Below are 23,712 nucleotides of genomic sequence, written 5' to 3' on the forward strand. Positions count from 1 at the left end.
AACTGATCGACTGGAGTTGTGTGGATTACTTTTATGCTGCCTAAATGTGACTTTTGGACAGTCAAACTGCCAGCAGCCGGATGACACCCATTTACATGCATTGTATGGACAAACTGAGCTGAAATCTGCTTATAGAAATTTTCACTTCGGTTCTGCTGAAGAAGGAAAGTCATACACATCTGGGATTGCTAAAAGGTAAGTACATCATGAGAGGATTTTCATTTTTGGGTGAACTAACCCTTAACTAACACTGTTCTTGACTCAGCTGATCATTATATAGTATTTTTATAATATGGATTTAACACATTTCAAATAAATTATAAAATAACCACCATACTTTCATTTTTAACACATTATTCCTGACTGCTATGCAGAAAACTATTCAGAAATCGTAATACCTTTTACATCAATGACATTATCACTGTAAGTATCAATATTTGGTCAATATTTTAAAGTATTATTACTATTACACATACTATATGTTTCTTATAAAAAAAGATTACAGGTAGATTTGTATTAGTCTGTTAGTGAGTCGAGTCTGTTAGAAAAATCTAAAATAAATGCATATACATATATATGTAGGTCTTCATAATATTTCGTTTATCTCACAGTGAACTCGGAAACAGTAGGTTGACTTTTCTGTAGCTAAAATCGGTCTGTGCTTAACAAAATTCGAAAACACTGTCCCCAGTGGCCAAAGCAGTAAGTGCTGTTGGGCATATGTGAAATGTACACAGAGGGGCGCCAAAAGCGAGTTATAAAGTGAGTTGTTTTCCGTCGTCCAGGCTGTAATACAGTGCAATTCAGTGAAGAGGAATGCATGTTTTATAAACTGTTCCCCCAACTCAAACCCCAAACCTAAACCTAACCATCAGTGGAGTAAAAATGTAATGTTAGAAGGAAAAATGCAACCTCCAAATTGGGCTCGTCAATGATTATGTGAACACAATTAATTCCTGGATTCAGCACAAGATCTGAACCCAGGTCTCACACACCGCTGCTGCAACGTTCATCCAGTCGCTCCACAGGGGAAGGTAAACACACTGGAGCCGATGAAAACAAGCTGATTGGAGATGGCATAATGTGGCCGATCCTAGGGTACTGGAACTCTCGGAAAACAACATAACATCTTCCTGTGTGATCATGTTGTTATATCAAGTATTTTATCTAATGTTTCAATAGCATACCACTTTAGAAATTGATAATGAAGTGCTCTACTAGCTGGGCCAGATAAGGATTTGGGATTATTGTCTGTTTCTTATCACTTTGCGAATAATTAATTTCAGATAAATGCTCTTCTTGTCTATGATATATATAACTGATATAAATCACTGTAAACTTTGAAAATAAATTAGATAGTCTATATGAATCAGATGCTTCTGCGATATAATATCTGCCGATTTTCTTTCCTTTTCGGATATCGTAACATTGAGTACACATAAGGACATGCACACACTCATACAAGTGTAAAACATAAAAGTTTTTGAGTATAATGGGGTTAGTGCTTGAGTAATCAAAACTGTAAGGAATGAATATGAGTTTAAAAGAACATTATGATATGATGTATAATTAACTAGCTGTTCATTATTTGTGAAACATAAGAGCTTCACATTTTACAGAAAGGTCAGTCTCGGTTACTCCATTTGAGGGTTGGCAGACGCTTGCTGGCATAGTAATAGAACCATGATATTAATTACATAAATCATTTTCCATTTAGCAGATATGTGATAACAGTGAAAAAAACTTTCATCATAAAAGAGACAATGTAAAGCAGAGACAGAGGAATTTGACAACCACAATAAATAAATAAATAAATAAATAATGGGATGTTGTACTTGGTACAGTTAGTCTTCTTCGGCCAATTTCCAAAAATTTTCTGTTGTGGTTCAGAGAGGCACTGGCCCATGTCAGATCCTTGCCTTCTATTAGTTTTTTATTTTTATTTTTACCTCAACATTTTGAAATGACTGCTGCAATCCACAGACTCCTCTGTTAATAGAACCCTGAAATCTCATTTCAAAACTCTAATAAAATTCTGTATTGCAGTTAATATGTCTGTCTTATGCTGTGTATTACAATCGATTCTAGTCCTCTTTTAAAAATGCTACAACAATCTCTATATAATGCATCTAGATCTCTCTGGCCACTTCATAATAAAAGGAGATTAAATTTCAAGTTGGCCTTTAGATTAATGCTCTCCTGAGAAGACAGTCATGTGAGTTATGTCAACGTAATAAAAAGAGTAAACACCACCAGTACCAGCAGCTCTCTGTGTGAGTGTCCTTTCCCTGTGGACTTCTCCTTTGATGTTTCTTGCTGTGGTCGAGCCATCATCGCTTTTGCTGAATGTTCATGCTTCAGGGCATGAGGAGAACCACAAAGCACCATTTGAAAGCTCTCCAATGACCTTAAATATGAAGTGATAGCAGCCTGAAGCATGTGACCCTGCTGATCACACATCGCTGCTAGCAATGTCAAAATCATTTGTGTGGGTTGAATGTTTCATATTTAAATGTGATAAAGCAACAAAGTATGAGCCACCAATGTTTGGTTATGCAGTGAATGAGGTACAATGTATCTGAGTTGAAGGGATAGTTCACCAAAAATTACATTTTCATTATTTACTCACCCTCATATCAAAACTAATAAGGCATTCTTTCTTTAATGGAACTAAGAAGGAAATGTTTACTGGGGCCGTCTGTCTCCAAAAATAAAATAAAAATAATAATAATAAATAAATAAATATGATAGTATCATAAAAGTAGTCCATATAACATGTGCACAATATTTAAGTTTTCTGGTACAATACCATATCAATTTTGTGAGGGAAAGTCTGACATTTTATAGAGCACAACTAGGTTTTTCAAGTCTGTCAAGAAGAACTAGGGCGTATGTCAAGATTTTTAGTGAATATCAGACATTTTAGTTTATTTCTCACCCACAGATATTGAATAACTTGACAAGACTTAGTATAGTCATCTTATATGACATCACAGCATGACCACACCACCATCTTTGTGACCAAAACCCCACATAACTTCAGTGTGCCACTTTTTAGAAAGCTTGATAAAGAGATTCTGTTGTGATGCTGTTTACTTATCCAACCAAAAATGTAATTTTTTAAACAATTAAGTTTAAGTGACATGGCTTCATTTCCCCTAAACGAAACAGGCTTAAAACAAGTGTCAGTTTTTGATCATTTATTCAGAAAATGTTTTAGCCTAGAGCTTTGAAATTTTACCTCAAACATCACTGACATGTCAGTTATCTGTACACGTGCCAATTAAATTTATAACATGATAGATGAGTCGGATACAAAAATGAAAATTCTCTCATCATTTACTCACCCTCACGCCATCCCAGATGTGTATGACTTTCTTTCTTCTTCAGAACATAAATTAAGATTTTTAGAAGAATATTTCAGCTCTGTTGGTCCACACAATGCAAGTGAATGGTGACCAGAACTCTGAAGGTCCAATTATCACATAAAGGCTTCATTAAAGTAATCCATAAGACTCCTGTGGTTTAATCCATGTCATCTGAAGCAATCCAATCGGTTTTGGGTTAGAAACAAACCAAAATGTAACTCCTTTTTCACTGTACATCTTGCCATTGCAATCTCTAGGCACTCACTCAGAAATGGACTTATTTGATTCAGGACAATGAAAATAGAGAGGTTTAACATTCATGAGTTGGAATACTAGAGGAATTAATAACCCAGTCAAAAGAGGCAAAGTTCTGGCCCATTTGAAATCATTAAATTCAGATATAATGTTTATACAAGAAACATACCTGAAAAATGAGTCCCATAACAGGCTTAGAACTAAACAGATAAAGGATATATACCACTCAACGTTTTCCACTAAAGCAAGAGGTACCGCCATCCTAATAAGTAAAGGAATACCTTTCATCCACAATAAAACAATTGCTGATAAGGAGGGACGATACCTAGTTGTAGTTGGAGAAATACATTATTCTTCTTTGACCCTATAAATTTATATGCCCCAAATATAGATAATCCTTCATTTAAAGATAAATAAATAAATCTTTACATTAATACCAGATATATCTCAAACAAACCTATAATAGGAGGAGATTTTAATACTATGCTAGATCCATAACTCGAAAGATCCTCTACCAAATTGGTCCCAAGAAATAACTCAAGAGAATTTTTAAATACATTCCTTAAAAATACAAATATTTCAGGTATATGGCATACTATGAATCCCTCCAGCAGAGATTATTCATTCTACTCCTCAGTACATAATTCAGTAATGCTTTAGATTACAGCCCGCAATTTACAGTGTAAGTACACCGAATTTACAGTGTACCTTTTTTGTATTAATAGTGTAACTACACATTACGTACTTGTAGGTATAAGGGAACAATATGCAAAGTTTGGGGAATAAAGGGGTAACAAGCACCACTTCAATTTACAGCCCGCAAATGTTGCACTTACCCTATAACTACATGGAAAAAGGGGGCAACAAGTTGGAATTACACTGTAACAGCACAGAACAATGGTATATTTACACAATATCTACAGAAAAATGTTTTGCAATAGTTCTAATTTTGCTTGCCTTGTTTTCCCTAGTTGCCTTGCCTAGTTTTAATTTTGCTTGATGAACTAAATGGGGGGGGGGGGGGGGGGGGGGTGGATTGCTGGCATGACTTGCAGCTTAACTTTCATAAGTTAAGTAGCCTACATTGAAAATTCGAAATAAAATCATAGCAGAACCTCATTAACAAATTTCCCTAGATTTCAAGTTTTGTTGTTCAGTAATCTCCATCATGTATCCTGTAATAATAGAATATGTACCCTGTGGTTAAAAAAAAATACCTAGGCCTATATATATATATATATATATATATATATATAGATATATAGATAGATAGATAGATAGATAGATAGACAGATATAGATAGATAAATAGATAGATAGATATTATAATATAATACCTATGTATTATTACAAATATATGCAGTGTATGTTCTTGCTAAATTGCTCGCAAACGTAAGATTGTTGTTTAGCATAGTAGGTCATACATACCACGTAATATTAGAATAGTTACCCCTTAGTTATAAAATACTTACAGTATAAATTATTTGTAATTTTCCAGGTTGTTACCCCTTTATTCCCCAAACTTTGCATATTGTTCCCTTATACCGACACGTAAGTAATAAGGATACAGTATTAATTGGAATAAAAGTACATTGATACAGTCCACTCTATCCCACCAGGTACCTTAGAACACTTTTCATTTAAGATAGCAACAGATTCACTTATTTAGGGATTAAGATCATGAAACATCACTCTTGCAGGCCAATTTCCTCGCTTTAGCAGATAAACTAAAAAGTAAAATTTAATTCTGGAAAACTCTCCCTATCTCCCTGCTCGGTAGAGTGAACTCAATTATTATATCTAATTCAAAACATCCCTATTTTTCTTACAAAATCATTCTTTAAGAGGTTAGATTCAATAATAATGCCTTTTTTGTGGAATTACAAAACTCCAATACAAATACAAATCTAAGGGAGGACTAGCTCTTTCAAACTTCGTGCTATACTACTGGGCCTCTGCCAATAAGTCCTTTGATTTTTGGCTGGATGCCTCAATCTCTCCACCTACCTGGTTAAAAATAGAACAGGAAGATTGCCATCCCTTTTCCATAAGTGCTATACTCCTAGCTCCCATTCCAATTGACAAATCAATCTACAACTTGAATCCTATCATACACAACCTAACTTGTATCTGGAAACAAATTAAATCTAATTTCAGTCTTAAATCTAAATCAAATTAGAAATTACATACAAAAATATTTAATAGGATTTGAAATCGAAAGACAATCAACAATAGACAATAGTCTTAAAACGTCACCATATCAAGACAATTTCATCTCCTACCTATATGACACCCTACTATCAATAACCTCTCCATCTTCTGAAAGCTTTAAGGTCAGTTGGGAAAAAGAATACCAGATGACCAATGGGAAGACAGTCTCAAATACACACACAAATGCTCAAATAATGCCAGACACTGTCTTACACAATTTAAAAAATACATAACATATGTGTTATGTGTGATAAATGTCACTCCTCAGAGGCAACTCTTTTTCATAGCTTTGTATCATGCCCCAAAGTTGCATCTTTCTGGTCTGATATCTTCAACAACATTTCAGAAATTATTAAACTCCGCTAGAACCAGAGCCTTTAATATTATTCTTGGAGTATCTGAAGCATTACGAAGACTCACCACAGCCCAACAACAATTCCTCTCTTACTGCCTCATCACAGCAAAAAAAATGACTACTCATGTCATGGAAAGGAACAACAGTCCCTACCTCCAAAATGTGGCTACGTGATCTATCCAGTACATTGCATTTGGAAAGGATAAGATATGTCTTAAAGGACAGACTCCCACAAAACAATATGATCTGGTAACCCCTCTTATTATTCCTTGCACATAGAAATTCCTGAGTTATAACTTATACACTGCTTCACTTTATTTAAAGAGTAAATGAGTGAGAGAAGGGCAGGGGACAGGGAAACAGGAGAGATTTAGGAAGGCAAGGCTAAGGGGGAAGATAAAGGTTGAAATTAATTCAATCTGAGTTAAGTCACTGTTCTTAGATTGCTTTATTTTATGTTTCTTTTAATTAATACATATACATTTATCCTAACTTTGGCATGTCTATTTTTTGTAATCTTTATTTTGTTTTGTATTTGTGAATACATATAGATATAATTGTTCAAATTTTTCATGTAAATGAAAATGAGCACTGACATAATGCATTGTATGTATACTCTTTTTTTGGCTCAATAAAAATACTTAAAAAATTATTTATTATTTTATATGTACTGTATGTATACAGTATGTATATTATTTGGTACAAATAAAAATCAAGTCTTTTTTGTTTTGTTTTTTTAAGTGAAGATTTGAAAGACATGATGGATTGGAAGAGTGGAAAGAAGAAGAATAAAAGGCTGTTCCAGAAGACTAATGCATGAAGCACTAAAACAAACGCAGTCTGCTGTCGTGCTCTACACACACTGTACAAAACACTGAGAGTCCGGAAAAAAACAAGGTCTAAATAGAAGGTTAGTTACTGTCAATGACTCACTGTGTGATAAATGGACCTCTATCTAGCTAAATATTACTGACAACTTTAGAAAGGCTGATTTTCAAAAGTCCACAGCCAGCCGAGGAGAGATTGTGTGTAAAGCTGTGCATGATCACGGTTGCCCATGGCGACATTTATCGCTGCTTCAGAGAGTCTGCAGTGGAGTTACATTTGTCATAATGTTTGAACTACATTGATGCTCTGAATTTATAAGGAGCTCTAGCTCATTAATGTGTGCCATTGTAAAACACAATTGTAAAGACTATGTTTTTTGCTAATACACAAAAGAACTGCAGGAAATGTTCACTGGAGTGTTTCTGAAGGTGTTATGAAAAAAGCATATTGTATCAGATCTTATGGTTGCCATAGCTCCTGTAAGATTTCAGAGATTTGATGTGCTAGAAGAGAGACTAACAATCATAGACGTCGTGTCGTGACTGTGAAAATTTGGGGAGACCAGGGAAAATGGTCAGATTCGTAAAACTCACAAACTACTACAAATCTGCATGCCACCTTTTGATGTACAAAACATACACTACAGTATATGTGGCAACAGTAAAAGTACAATTAATATGTCGTCAACACTGAGAAAGACAAGGTCATATTAGCCTACAGTATATTGAATTAAATACAAGAAGTCAGAGATTGAGGGGCACCTGTAAATGAAAAATATTAATAAAAAAAATATCATAGCACTGTAACTCAACTAATTGCACACTTCAAAGGAATCATATTACTGCTTTTATTGTAATATTACTGAATATAGTTCTTACTGATGTACTAATTGGTTTATTCCAAGAATTCGGTGCCATTTTTGTCCCCACAACAAGTTGTGGTATTTATAATATTTAATTTCACCCAATTACAATTTTAATAGGCTTGGTAAAATGAATAAAGACTATATTCAGCATAATGTTAAACACTGCTCTGGGCCTGAAAGTCAGTTATTTTCATTATTGCACTTCATTTCCTCATGTTCCCAGAGTTGCACATCAAACATCTTTGATAAAAAATAAGTGCTAAATCATCAGATTTTTTACATTTATTTTTCTCCATACAATTAAGTATGACCTTTAATTGAAGATACAGTAGATGTTATGAAAAGACATCACACCCACTGGAAGTTATATCAGACATTCAGCAAAATGATCCTGAATGAGTTATTTGAAGTACATAACTGTTCTGTTTTATTTGTTTTATATCACTTTGTGATGTTAGTCATATATGGTCAAGCATAACATGACCACTTTATTATGGGAAGACAGGGACAATTAATATATATATAAAATTTCAATATGTTTATGTTACAGGAATAAAATCATCAATATAAATGTACAAATATGTTAGCTAGATATCATTCACAGATTATGTAGTGGTTAATTTTACCCAATGAATGTCCACCCTGTTATTGTCCACACTGACCTGCCCATTTGACCGGCTGGATGTCTGAATTTTTCAAGTAAGTAAGCTAGGCTGGTATGACTCATAGAATCTTAAACATGTCCCATTAATGATGAAACACACAGATACTTATAAAAGTATGACTCATTCTTCAAAAGTTTAAAAGGCAAAATGGCACCGAATTGTTGGAATGACCCAATTCCTATAGTTTAAAGGAAAAGTGGGACAACAATTTAATTATTATTAATTTTTTTTATCCATATTACTGAAACATTTTAATCAGATGATGTATCAAGAACAGAAATTAAAATTTTAAATACTGAAATGATTCAATTATTTATCATTATTTATCGTCATACCCCTGTTTTCTCACGTGTCTCCACTATCAGAAATCTCAACAATATTTCAAACTGTGCTCAGCTGCCAAAGTGTGGCATCAAAAGATATTGAATTAATTATTATTACTATTACTATTTTGTAAAATTCTTCCAAGACCAAATTATCAGAGCTATGCTATCTACTTTTCTTAGAAGGAATTTTAGGATAAAGGCACACTTAAAAGAAACATAACTAAGAACATCATTAATTCTCCTAAGGTGTGAAAGATCAACATCTGAGCAAGAAAATTCCTCTACCCAGTTATATTGTATCTGTCATTTATGTTAGCTTTTAACCTTAAACGGAGAGATAAAATAGACCAAATACAATTTTAAAGTAGATAATACATTTTGGCAACACGTTTCATTAATGTTTCCTTTGTTAAGTGTTTATGAAGGGGTTCATTAACAACTGCATTATAAATCATTCATATGCAGTTATCACAACATAAATAAAAAGTGCATCAAGCAGTAGTTGCCAAATAGTGTGCATTTTAATGTACGTTATAAATGCTTAGTAACACTTATTCATACGTTTATTTATCAAAAACATAAATGACGATTCATGATTTCACAAATGGAGCAAAAATAGATTACTACAGTGAGAATAAAAGGAGGGGTTTGACTCTCACAATATCAGGCGGGGTTATTGTGTTGAATAAGCGTTGTTATTAGCTTTAATAACATATTAGGTAGAATGGCTCACTGTTTGGCAGGTATTGCATGAGAGCCGCTCTTTTATGCATTTTGTCATAACTGCATTTCAATGATTTGTAATGCATTTGTATATGACTTATTAATCATTAATTAACCCAATTGATAAACCCTGAAAATCTTTTTCACACCACTTTTTTTTATTGACAATTTTTCACAAGTAAAACTATTTATTTTTCTCAGAGAGAGATCTTAAATGAGCATGCACTGAGTAAATATCATCACTCTAGCTCGTTTGTTATTGAAGAAATGAGGCATGTTGCAATTGCCATCGGCTTCCTCTTGTTTTGAAAAGTATATGTAAAATTTGACTGATTGTAAGCTGAATGTAAAGAAGGTCTTGAATTACACTGACAGTTCTGCTTTGACTTTCATGAACCCACATGCCAGGTTCAGTATGCAGATTGCTGCTCGCTCTGCTGTCTGCGATGGCATAATCCACTCTCATGTGCATCTTGTGTTAATTGGCACCTACCATCTCTTTTATGTGCCAAGAACTGCAGCGATTATAGAGAATTAACATTAAACTCACATGAAAAGCACATGCATACCCAGAAAACAAAGACTCAGCAGAGCACAGTATAAACATCATTAGAGTCTAAAGAGCTGTCCAGCCATGATGGAAACAACATATTCTTATTTTAATTCATTTGAATCATTTTATTTATGTAGCCAGTCAAGTCAAACTTTGTTTTACATATCCCACTGATCCATGAGCCTAGTTTGTAAATGGATTTACATGAACCTTTATTTTCTTAGTAGAAACTTTCAAACCAAAAAGACTTAGTCCACAGACACAGACATACAGTAAAGGCACAATATTTGACCAAATCTAATTTAAATATGTATCCAATCAGTCAAGTCAAACATTGTTTTTTATTGTATATTTACATTGTTCCACTGAACAAGAGATTATGATCCTTGAGTCTTTTTTCTTTTTTTTTTTCTTTTTTTTTGTGTGTGTAATTAAAGATTTACATTTATTTTCATAAGAGAAATATTCTAACCAAAATGACTTCACGTCCAGTTATCATCTCTCAAATAAAAAGTTATTTTTGTATTTTTAATCCAATTTTGTGTACAAATGTCTTAATGCTTGGTAGTCTGTTAAATAATGAGTCAATATAAAGTTAAAAAAAAAAGGGCAAAAGTGTTGACATGAAAAAATATTAACATGAAAAAATATTTTTGACAAACAGTTGACAGAACTGAAAATTAAATGTCAATATTTGTATGCACTGTAGTGTGGAATAGAATATCTAATACATACTGTTGTATGTATACAGCACATTTTAGCAAATAGTAGGTCATCAAAACAGATTCTGTACCTACAGAAAATGAATTTATTACACATGAGATTCATACTGCATACTGCAGAAACAGCACTATGTGTAGCCGGTGGGATGTAAAGAAACAACACAGATACAAAAATATATTTTTGGGGTTTTATTCTGATGGTTGTTGAAAAGAGAGAGAGAGAAAAAAACAGCGGTCGAGCGGTCAATGGGGCTGTATATATATATATATATACACACACACATCACAGGACTTAATGACTACAGACCTGTCGCCCTGACATCTGTGGTCATGAAATCATTTGAGAGACTGGTGTTGGCCCACCTGAAGGACATCACTGGACCCTTTCTAGATCCCCTTCAATTTGCTTATCGAGCAAACAGGTCTGTGGATGATGCAGTCAACATGGGATTGCATCATATCCTGCAACATCTGGACAGACCAGGGATATATGCAAGGATCCTTTTTTTGGACTTTAGTTCTGCTTTCAACACCATCATCCCAGCTATTCTCTGGACTAAATTACACCAACTCTCTGTTCCCACGTCTATCTGTCAGTGGATCACTAGCTTTCTGACAGACAGGCAGCAGCTTTTGAGACAGGGGAAACTCACTTCCAGCACCTGTACAATCAGCACTGGTGCCCCCCAGGGATGTGTGCTCTCCCCACTACTCTTCTCCCTCTACACCAACGATTGCATCGCCAAGGACTCCTCTGTCAAGCTCCTGAAGTTTGCAGACGACACCATTGTCATTGGCCTCATCCGAGATGACAATGAGTCTGCATACAGAACGGAGGTTAAACAGCTGGCTGTCTGGTGCAGTCAAAACAACCTTGAGCTGAACACGCTCAGAACAGTGGAGATCATTGTGGACTTTAGGAGGAACACCCCAACACTGACCCCCCTCACTATTCTAAACAGCACTGTGGCAGCAGTGGAGTCATTCAGGTTCCTGAGCACTACCATCTCACAGGACCTGAAGTGGGAGACACACATTGACTCCATTGCGAAAAAGGCCCAGCAGAGGTTGTACTTCCTTCGCCAGTTGAGGAAATTCAACCTGCCATAGGCGCTGCTGATACAGTTTTACTCAGCAGTCATCGAGTCTGTCCTCTGCACTTCAATAGCTGTCTGGTTTGGTTCAGCTACGAAATCAGACATCAGAAGACTACAAAGGACAGTTCGGACTGCTGAGAGGATTATTGGTTGCCCCCTGCCCCCCCTTCAAGAACTATACTATTCCAGAGTGAGAGAAAAGGCTGGAAAAATCACTCTGGACCCCACTTACCCTGCCCACTACCTTTTTGAACTGTTGCCTTCTGGCCGACGCTTCAGAGCTCTGAGCACCAGGACCGTCAGGCACAGGAACAGTTTTTTACCCCAGGCTATCCATCTCATGAACAGTTAAATCTGCCCCTTTGAGCAATAATTAACATGCAAGACACAGCTTAGTCTTTTTATATTATCCAACACATCCTACCTCTTCTGTCATTACATTCCCTTGCACTGTACATAACCGATTTGTATTTAGATTTGCACTATGTATGTGTATGTGTGTGTGTATAAGTATGTATATATATATGTATGTGTGTGTGTATGTATGTATATATATCTACATGTGTGTGTATATTTATGTATATCTATGTATGTAGGTGCGTGTATATATATATATATATATATATATATATATATATGTATATATATATTGTCTATTGTGTATTCTATATATACTTTTTTCTTTTCAATATTTATCTATTTTTTATTCAATTTTAATTATTTTTTAAAAGTCTTGTTGCTGTTTTTGTATTGTTGTGTACTGGAAGCTCCTGTCACCAAGACAAATTCCTTGTATGTGTAAGCATACTTGGCAATAAAGCTCATTCTGATTCTGAATTTTCTGATTATATATATATATATATATATATATATATATATATATATATATATATATATATATATAAAATGGAAATAAAATGAAATATACAGTAGAGGCTAATGTCAAAAGAAAATACAAATAGGGCATTAACCTATATGCTTCAGCATACATCACCTTAATACATGCTTATATCATTCACAATATTTTATGCATTTAAGTACTTGCTTAAATTACTCAAAGCATTTTGCTTATTTTTTTTAACCAGGCATTAAGGACATGTACTGCATAACAGTCTCAACAATTAAATTCTCATTAAACGTTGTCACATATAACACATAGTACACTTATTCACTAAACTGGAAAACACTCTGGGCTATAAATCATTAAAGTGAGATATGATTAATACTAAATCTACATACTCAGTCCTTGCATGTGCAGCGAACGTGGTCAAACTCCACACATGCAATCCATATCATCCTTCAAAAATTATCCATAACAAACACTCAATATTAACATATGAATCTTCTGAACACATATTTAATGCAATTTATGAGCATTTTGTGTAAAAGTTGACATTTACCCAAGTAATTCTCAAACGATGAACAAAACTGGGAGATCTCTTGTGCAATACATGTTCTCATGTTCTAACCAGCACACATTTGTGTAAAACGAGAGAGTGCCGGAAAGCAGGTTATGTTATTAAAGGGGCCATGTCCAATTTATGACTAGAGTTAAATTACATGAAATTTCTCCACTTGGCTACATATGGTAGAACACTATTCCGAACATAGCCTTTGTCAGATGACAGGCGGCCATCCCACAGACAACCAGGCCATCACAAAACACATGATGCTTAATACTGAAGACAATGGCTTCCAATTACAGTTAACACACAACAACAACATAAACATGCAATAACTGTGGATTGAGTATAGTAAATCACTTCTCTGAGGTTTTTGGGGCATTAAAAGTCACCTAAAAATCATCAAGATCATTCAGGAAAGAAAGGTTTAGTACTATTGCAAAAAGAATGAATAAATAAATAATGAGTCAGGATAAACAACAAATTTTGTGTAAAAAAATGTTTATGTGCTAGACCTAAAACATTGTAGATTTACAAAAAAGGGGAGTTTTCATCAATGTTTGGCTTATACATTTTAAGGAAAGCTTTAGTGAGGTAGAACCTGGATTAACAAGCAAAAACGTTAGAGGGACTAGACAGTACCTCTATCCCAAGGCACATTCTCTACAATATTGTTCCAAAAAATGGTAAGGAATTGTAACAATATTCTTCTGGAATGGAGTTCATTTTGTGCCATTGTTTTTCTGCCTCTCTGTAGAAAAAGATGCACTACAAACTGCTGTATCCAATAAATAAAAAGTGTGTGAAATAGCCATAGAAAGTTATTACCTCACATCAGCAGAGGCACTTCAGTTGGAACCGAACAGAATAAAATTGCATACCCCGTACACGAGAGAATTGGATAATTCAGCAAAAATCTGAATAGCTACAGAGCCTACCATATGAATCGAAGATGAAAGAATTCTTTATAAAAAGTTTTTATAAGAATAGATAGGGTAGATGCCATGTTAAATTTGACATGAACGAGAAACAAGATTGATATTAATACAATCTGTTCAATGTTGCGTTGTGTACATTAATCAGTTCGTCGATTAATCATTGAAAACATGTCATACCAAAACATTCCCAGTGGACATAAGTCCACTGAAAACATGGGTAAATATGGATATTGTAAAAATATGGGTTATAAAAGTAGGCATGACCTATAGATCCTCTAGGAAAGTATGGCATACTGAATGGATTGTACTTCTGTTCCCCAGAGTCTTGCTTTCCTTTGCATCAGTTTTAAAATGGCACCTACCCTTACTAAGGTCTACAGTCTTATTGTTCCAGATGTAATATTTATGCAGGTAAATAAAGTTGTTTACATATTACTAAAGTCAATAGTGTTTGCTTATGGAATTTGTTTAATTTGATTGGTATATTTATAATATTTGCATAATAATAGGAATCTCCATATGGAGGGCCAAATTACTCAATTATATAATTAAATATTTAAATAAATCATTAAATGCATAACTTATAAAAAAAAAAAATCATTAAATTACCAGATGAATCAATAATCGTCCTTTGTATTTTATTTTAGCACTAGTTTGTGTCCAATTTCATGTTAGCATTATCTTTTTGTTAATCCCTCATTTAAGCACGAGCTTTGTATCTTTTCAATCTCAATGTTCTTGACATTGACAACACTTCTGTCAATGTTCGGTTGGCAACTTCATCTGCAAGAATTAACAAAAAAATCTGTAATGAGTCAGCGGAGTTGGGATCCATGTGCAGCTTTATTAACAGTAAACGTAGTAATATAGACAGGCAGGGGTCAATCACCAGCAATAGTAGTATCCAAGGTAAATCAGAGACAGGCAAGAGGTCAGGGCAGGCCCTCTGGTGGTGAGCAGGAGGAACTACAGAGGCGGGATTCATTTCTCAGCCTTGGCGTACAGTTGATGGGTGATGAGATGTTGCAGAACAGCTCTTCGTAAGTGTTAGAATAGATGAAGATGTCACTGATATAAACGATTACCCCTTGATTCAGCAAGTCTCGGAAGACATCATTGATGAAGGCCTGAAACACTGATGGACTATGACCAATCCGAAAGGCATGACCCGGTATTCATAGTACCCTGTGCTGGTTGAAAAAGTCTTCCATTCATCTACCTCACGAATGCAGATGAGATTGTAGGCACTGCGAAGATGGAGTTTGGTGAAATACTTGGCAGAACGGAGTTGTTCAAGGGCAGCTGGAACCAGAGGCAGGGGTAGCGAAACTTTACAGTGATTTCATTTAGACCACGATAATCAATACATGGGCGAAGCCCTCCCTCCTTCTTGCTCACAAAGAAGAATCCGGCTGATGCTGGTGAGGTTGAGGGTCTGATAAATCCCTTGGAAAGTTCCTCCTCAATGTATGACTTCATAGCCTCGGACTCAGGTTGGGACAATGGGAAGATTCTGCCTTGTGGAGGTGAGGAACCAGGTAGTAATTCCCTACCACAGTCACTGGAGCGGTGAGGAGGAAGTTGCGATGCTTTGGTTTTGCTGAAGGCTTCAACCAAGACAAAATACTCAGGAGGTAGATTGGGAACTGTAGTAGGTTCAACTCTAACAGCAGCAGCTCTAACAGTCCTGGGAGAGATGGGCTTTAGGCAAGTGGAAATGCAGGTGCTGGACCACTGGATAACTTGCTGATCACTCCAAGAGATCTGAGGGTTGTGTCTTTGCAGCCAAGGTAGTCCTAAGATTACGGTGTAACGAGGCGATGGGATGATATATAGGCGAATGGTTTCTTTGTGCAGTGCTCCAACTTGTAGAATGATATCTTTGGAAGTGTGTTGAACATGACCATCACCAAGAGGGCGTCTGTCTAACACTGCCACTGCCAAAAGTGTGTCACAGAGGTTAAGCGGAATATTATGGACTTTGGCGAATTCCTCGAAGTTGCCTGCTGCCCCAGAGTCCAACATGGCTGTAGAAATGACAGACCTCCCCGAAAATTTTTATATCACAAGTAATTCAACACATGAAGTAGAGCGGGTTAATGAACTACTGGAACTCACCATAGTAGGGTGATGCTGAGATAGTCGGGTTGGGCAGGAAATCCATAGGTGTCCAGCTTGACCACAATACAGACACAGGTGCTGCTTAACACGATGACCTCTCTCCTCAGAGGTCCGATGTGCATGGGTTCAGTTTCACTCAGGGTATATGAAGCAGTAGGATGTGATACAAGAGTGTTGGAAGGTCTTCGTGCTCGGAGGTTATCAATGCAGATGGTCAACTCAATGAACTGATCCAAAGCCTTACCCCCGTCACAAAAAGCCAGCTAAGATTGAAGCTCTAATTTCAGTCCTCTCCGAAAAAGCAGCTTCAAAGTATCCTCCACCCACATGGTTCGAGCAGTGAGTACGGAAGTTGAGAGCATATTCCACGGCGGGAACATTACCCTGATGAAGAGAAAGCAGCTGATCTCTGACGTCTTTGCCTCCCACTGGATGTTCAAAAACAGCATGAAATCATTGGAGGAAGCAACTGAATGAAGGGAATGTTGGTCGGTCATCGTTCCACACCGCTGTAACCCAGTCTAACGCCTTACCGGTAAGTAGAGAACATCCAAAGGAAATGCGGCTCTCATCAGTGGGGTATAGTGTGGGCTGTTGATTAACAAACAGTGAATGTTGGAGCAGAAATCCCTTACATTTAACAGGTGACCCATCGAATTTCTCAGGAAAAGCAAGGCATGGGTTAGCGGTGAATGTGCTAGATGAGGCCGGGTGTGCCACTGGGTTAGATGAAGGAGCTGAAGGGTTTGGTGTGGGTAAATGGAGGTTCTGCAGGGTTTTAACAAGCTCCTCTGTTAACAATGTCAGCCGGTCAAGCTGTTGGTGGTGTACATTCGCTTGGGCTGAAACCTCGGTGGTTAGTTGCAGAAAAGCTGCTGGATCAGTTTTTGGTGAAGTCTTCTGTAATGATGAGTCAGCGGAGTTGGGATCCATGTGCAGCTTTATTAACAGCAGACATAGTAATATAGACAGGCAGGGATCAATCACCAGCAATAGTAGTATCCAAGGTAAATCAGAGAGATAGTCACAAAACTGACAAGAGGTCAGGGCAGGCAGTAGGCAATCACAGGTAATATCCAGGTAAAAAAAGCAGTAACAGTAGGCAGGCAGAAAAGGGTCAAAACAGGGTAAACAGTCCAGGATCATACACAGGTTAGGCAGTAAATACAGATAATGCTCAGAAAAGTCAGAGAGTGAGAGTGAGTCTTAAATAGCTGAGTAGATAGGCAACAGGTGAGGAGGTAATCAGTGCCAGGTACGGGGATTATGGGAAATGGAGTCCGGAGAGTTAGAGTCAATACTCAGGTGATGGAGCCCTCTGGTGGTGAGTGGGAGGAACTACAGAGGTGGGATTCATGACAAAATCTCTTATTATACCAAATTTAGCCATAGTTGCAGAAAAAAAAAGAAAATAAAAAAAAAAACACGCCTAGAATCTCTAATCAGAAAGTCCAAAGAAATCGATTTTGAATGGTGAACCTACAGTCATTGAATGACGTGCCAATAACGGTAACCCTGAAAATGAAAACAAACAAAGCTTGTGTTTAAATTAATAATGGTTGATTTATCATAAGCACAAGCTTTGTGTCTTTTTTTTTTTAGGCTTAGGCCTACCAAAGATATGGCTAAAATGAAAATGGATGCAAACTAGTGCTAAAATGAAATACACTGGGTATTTATTGATTTATGATTTAAGGACCAATTAGATTTTTTATAGGTTTTATTTACAAATTCATTATATATTTAATGCTTTATTAAAATATTTATGTAATTATTCAATTTAGAGTAATTTGGCCCTCCATACCTCAATTGAAAAAAAAAATTAAAATTGTCACAATTTAGGATGATGTTCCAGAGAAATGAATACATTTAGTTCATATTTAGTCAATCAATTTTCAATGAATCGTAAGAGTAATGTCCAGAAAATGTAGCACACCCAAAAAACTGTTCCGCAAAATTTCACCAACTGGTGGCTACAAGACTACATAGACTACAATCTGCGTAAGTAATTCTGGAGAACCCTTAAGCTCTAGTGTACAAAGTAAGATTCCCCCTATTATTGATAAATCTCTTTGCAACCATGAAATCAAATTTTAGTTCTTTATAAAAGAGTTTCATGGCATCTTATATTCTGATCTTCAGTAATTATTATTCTGAAGTTATAACAACTTTTAATAGCAATTAATTCAGATTTAAGGGTTAGGTAACGGTTAAGGGCCATTAATTCATTGTTACTGACTAGAAGCCTTTGATGAAAAGAGAATTATTCTTGCAAGAGGGATTTGGGAAGAATATTTAAAAAACAGTGTGGTTTTATCAGCCAGCAGTCTAATGATAATATGTCTATACTAGAGATTGTCACTCACTCTAAGACAATATTGGCAATAAGAAGAGCATGAAATTGAAAGGCAAGCAAGACTAAAAACAGTAATACAGGGCAGACTTAGTAGCAAATAAATGTAGCGGATATCCTTGTGCCCACCTGTATATTTCCAGGATCAGCATTGTGAGACACTGCCGGAGAGCATTCATATTTATAAGGGCACTATATGAAAAAGCCACCTTACCCAGCTCTGCGAATACTCTGAGCACAGTATTAGCTCTAAGACCTTGTCTAGTAGCTTCTGGCAACAACAAAAAGAAGAGCACAGAGATAGGAGGTAATTTTCCCAAGATTGCCGTGTAAATAAAGACGTACGCAGCTGTGTACACATTGAAAGGGAGGCCACCCCACCATCTCATACAGTAAACAGTGATGGCTCAGGAACTTGGCATTTGTGACAAAATGTAGTGAGGCATGATAAACAAAATCCATTCATAAATCAAAATTACATTTTCTCAACAAGGAAAAGATAATGCTGTGGGAGTTAAAAAACAAAGACAAAAAGGTTGCACCTACAGTTGCAGAGCATGTGCATTTTTGGCAGCAGAGCAGATAAACATGCAGTCATTTACTCTGCCACCACTGTATTCTTGCTGAATATTGGCAAAAGTGGGAGCAAAAACTATACTTCCCTATCTGTCACTCACTCGACATTGTGTCGATGTAGTGACACCAGGGGTCACACTTGGGAGCCCCAAACACCTCTGCTTTTTGAAAAAAGGACAATGGGACTTGGAAAGTGGAATTTGCATGCCACTCCCCCAGACATACGGGTATAAAAAGAGCTGGTATGCAAATGTGCTAACTAAGCCCTGTACTGGGGTAGGTGCTCCACATGCGCTGGTTCCCCCTAGGTGACCCCATGTGATATATCTTCCACTAAATCTTTTCCCTGTCGGTAAACTTGGGCAGAGGCCCCTCTGGCCCCGGTCACCATGCTTGTAGAAACTCCTCCCCCCTTGGGTAGGACCTACCATGCGACTTCTCCACATGACATACTTCTGACAAGACTCGGTAAGACCATGTGACGTATTTCAACTCAAAATACCCCCCCCCCCCTTCTCTGGGCGGGGTGTGGTCTCCGCAGTGTCTTCCCCTTGGGAGTGACACCCCCCGACATAGACATTTATGGCCCCCAGTTGGTTAACAAAATCCACTCTTTTTGGAGAGAAAAAAGGAAAAGAGGCCACGGCTGGGCTAGCCTGTGCCTATTTGTTGGGCAGTCGACTTGTTCCCGAAGGACCGTTCGATGCTCATGAGAGTGTTGGGGGAGGTTACGTGACGGCCTGGTGTGCTGGCTACGAGGTAAACAACGGTCTGCCCGTCTCGCACTGCCAGTCCACGTAACACAGTTCAGCTAGTTGTGGTGTTTTGTATAGGGACCCCTAGTGTCACTACATCGACACAACGTCGAGTGAGTGACAGATAGGGAACATCCTGGTTATTTTCGTAACCTCCGTTCCCTGATGGAGGGAACGAGACTTTGTGTCCCTCTTGCCACAACACTGAATTACCCGCTGAAATGGCCAGGACCTTGTCTCGGCTCCTCAGCACAAAACCTGAATGAGTGGTTGCATACCAGCTCCATTTATACCCGTATGTCCAGGGGAGTGGCATTCAAAATTCCACTCGCCAATTCCCATTGGCCTTTTTTCAATAAGCAGAGGTGTTTGGGGCTCCCAAGAGTGACCCCTAGTGTCACTACATCAACACAACGTCTCGTTCCCTCCATCAGGGAACAGAGGTTACGAAAGTAACCAGGACGTTATACACTGCACACAGTGTAACTGTGTTTCATTAGTTTTTTTTATAATAATCTGTAGCAGTTTGGAATAGATTTGGAATTATGTCAAAGTTAAATTAAAATGAATCTAGAGTGCATTCTAAAAGCATGTTATAAGTGAACCATGCTGTGAAGGGGAGATGTCTGGGTTCATTATAGGATTTTCACATTCTTACGAACTACTCTAAAGATGATCAAGTGTTGCCCGCAGGCTGACAGAAATTATAAGCGAGTGTGACATGACGGTCTTCATCATCTGTATTCATCTATTGTCTCCACTCACACTCTACGTCTATCCATACTGAACTTGCTAGAAACAGCAAAGACAGCTGATGCTGCATGCAGTATGTTGAGACATTTACATAAGGTAAACATTGGCCCGCTAACTATTTTTCTGGAAAACTAGTCGACTAGTAAAAATTTGTACTATGCATACTATGCAATAAACGGACACAACACTTGTGGACTAGAGTGGTATAAAATCTTGCATTAAACCGTGCTTTAAAACTCCATGTGCAGCACAAGCCCTAGGGGTGGTGCGAGGGGTCTTAAGTCTTGAACAGTTTTACTAAAGCTCTGAATGTTTTGATCCTATTCTAGGGAACTCACAGTGAAACTGGAAACAGTAGGTTGACATTTCTTTTGCTGAAATTAGTCTGTGATTATCGAAATTCGAAACACTAGGAGGAGTTAACTCAAGAATTGCTCTGACCAATTCAGTCAGTGAATTAAAAATGCATCTTTTCTCTCTAGCCTACAACTTGTGATGTTCTCGTCTTTTGCATATAAATTATTATGTTTTATTGTGGGTTTTATTGCATTTAAAAAGTTCTTGTGAACACATTGTACAGAACATTGGTCAACTGTTGTTGTTTTTAAATTGTGCTATATAAATAAAATGGAATTTAATTGAATAAATGTACTACTCATCTGGTGCAAAATAGCAAAGTAAACAATATGAATTAGGCTAATGGTGCATTCGAGTCATGTCGGAATGATCATATTTACAAGATGAGTGCAACTGAACGGCACCATAAAAGTCATAAAGGTAATTACCAGTGGGATTTTCTTGGAGCCCCAGTTTTCCGAGTTGGGGGGCGAATCAATTAAAGAACCATAGCAAGTTGAAATTGGACAATTGGACAATTCTGTTTTACTCATTGATTTTGACTGTACAGTTTAGACTGTATGCGTTTTTGTACCATTAATAAAAAATAAAGCTTGCCAGAAAATAAGACTCATTTAGCTGGTTTATGAGGTGACAGGCTTGTGCGACAAAACAACATTTAACATCAGTATATGTGGCCACACAAGTATGACAAAATAAGATAGGTAAAGCATCAGTTTAATGCATTAAACTACATGAATTTTGTTGCATTGCTACAAAAAAGCAAAAAAGAAAAGTGAAAAAAAGTGGAAATTGCAAAACGGGCCAGTTCTTTCCTTCTAAAATCACTTAAAACATCACATTGCAATTGACTTCTGACCTTGTAAGTAAGAACTACCCAGGAGGACTTGAACGCAGCATAAACCACAACATACTGTAACTGAAATGGTGTTTATACTGGTTATGTGTTGAACAAATGTGCATTTGACATATGATGGATGAGATGAAGAAGAAAAAAGCAGTTCATAAGAAACTGGAACATTGAAGGAGGGACCTAAGCCATATTTAGTGTCCAGAATAGAGCGCAACAGTACCCGCCCACTTTTTCAGCATCTGGGTTCTGGAAGAATATTTCCCGTTAATTTCTTCCATAGACTTTTCATAAAATCCTTCATAAAAGAGTTGTAAGTCATTAACCAAACCCACCAGAGGTAAATCACAACATCATTACCTTTTTTTGAGGCAAAAAAAGTATTTGAAAATCAGATATAAATACAAATGTACAAGGCTGTGTTCTTACCATCTTTCACGAGGACATGGACTACAACACCATGAAGCATTGCGAATGAAGTCATTGAATAAAAAACAATGGGAATATATAAAAGTACTAAGTTTAGGTTGTTAATTATAAGTATAGAAACAATCTATAGAAAAAGTTTATTGCAAAATTTCTGATATTTACAAATAGATAAGTAGTTTAAGGGTGAAAAGACACCAACTCAATTAAGTCATTCACAGTGCATCATGGGAGTGGGCGATCACTCGGAGGCATGTTTCGTGGGCTTCGTTGGCCACGGTTCTCTAATTGGTGAAGCTTTCTCTGCTAGACCATGGGTAATGTTGACTTTACCATGAATTCCGCTCTCAAAAACGATTTTTAAACAATGAATTTGAAATAATGCAGATGCATGGCTTCAACAGAAGCATATTCCATCGATGAACAACCATGTAGCTTGTGGTATGTCTGCCTGTAAAGGTCTATATGTTTTATTGAAAATCAATTAGTCTATTTCCTATTTTTACTTCTGGAACCAAATTGTTATGCTCCATTGTACCCAATGTGTGCTGAACTGCAGAAAGCTGAAAGAGACAAAAAGGGCAGGATTCATTTTTATACTACCACATTTAGAGTACACATTGTTAAAGTACGCACCCAGTGCCTGTCCTCCCTATACACAATATATGCAAGTTGCATAGGGCCCCCGATCTGCCAGGGGGCTCCCATGCTGTCAAAGACATTATAATCAGTCGAGTACTGGTATGTTGCCATGCAAACAGCAGAGCTCCTTGATGCAAAGAATCATAACAGAATTTATTTATATATATTGAAAATATACATCTAATAACTGTAGAGGAGGGGGTTGGGGGTATATTATAATTATCATAATTAATTATTTTGTTTCCATTTCAGACATGCACTCGGTAATGAGATGTGCAACATATAAATAGACATGGCAATGGTTACTACACGTCAGGAGCTAAAAAAAATGCCACATTGAAAGTAATTTTTTAATCTGTGTCAGGAGTACACATCACAGTATGAAAAATCAAAACGCAACACGTGTTTAAGAATGTAATAAAGAATGAATTTTTAAATGTTTCAAATTATTTGTTTACTACAAAACTGCTCTGTGAAACAGGCTTAATAGGTGGGGGGATTGTTTTGGGGGTTACAAACACACAAAATATTGCTTAGGGCACCCAAAAGCTAGGACGGGCACTGAACGCAC

The sequence above is a fragment of the Myxocyprinus asiaticus genome, chromosome 30 (assembly GCF_019703515.2).
Source record: "Myxocyprinus asiaticus isolate MX2 ecotype Aquarium Trade chromosome 30, UBuf_Myxa_2, whole genome shotgun sequence".
NCBI lineage: Eukaryota > Metazoa > Chordata > Actinopteri > Cypriniformes > Catostomidae > Myxocyprinus > Myxocyprinus asiaticus.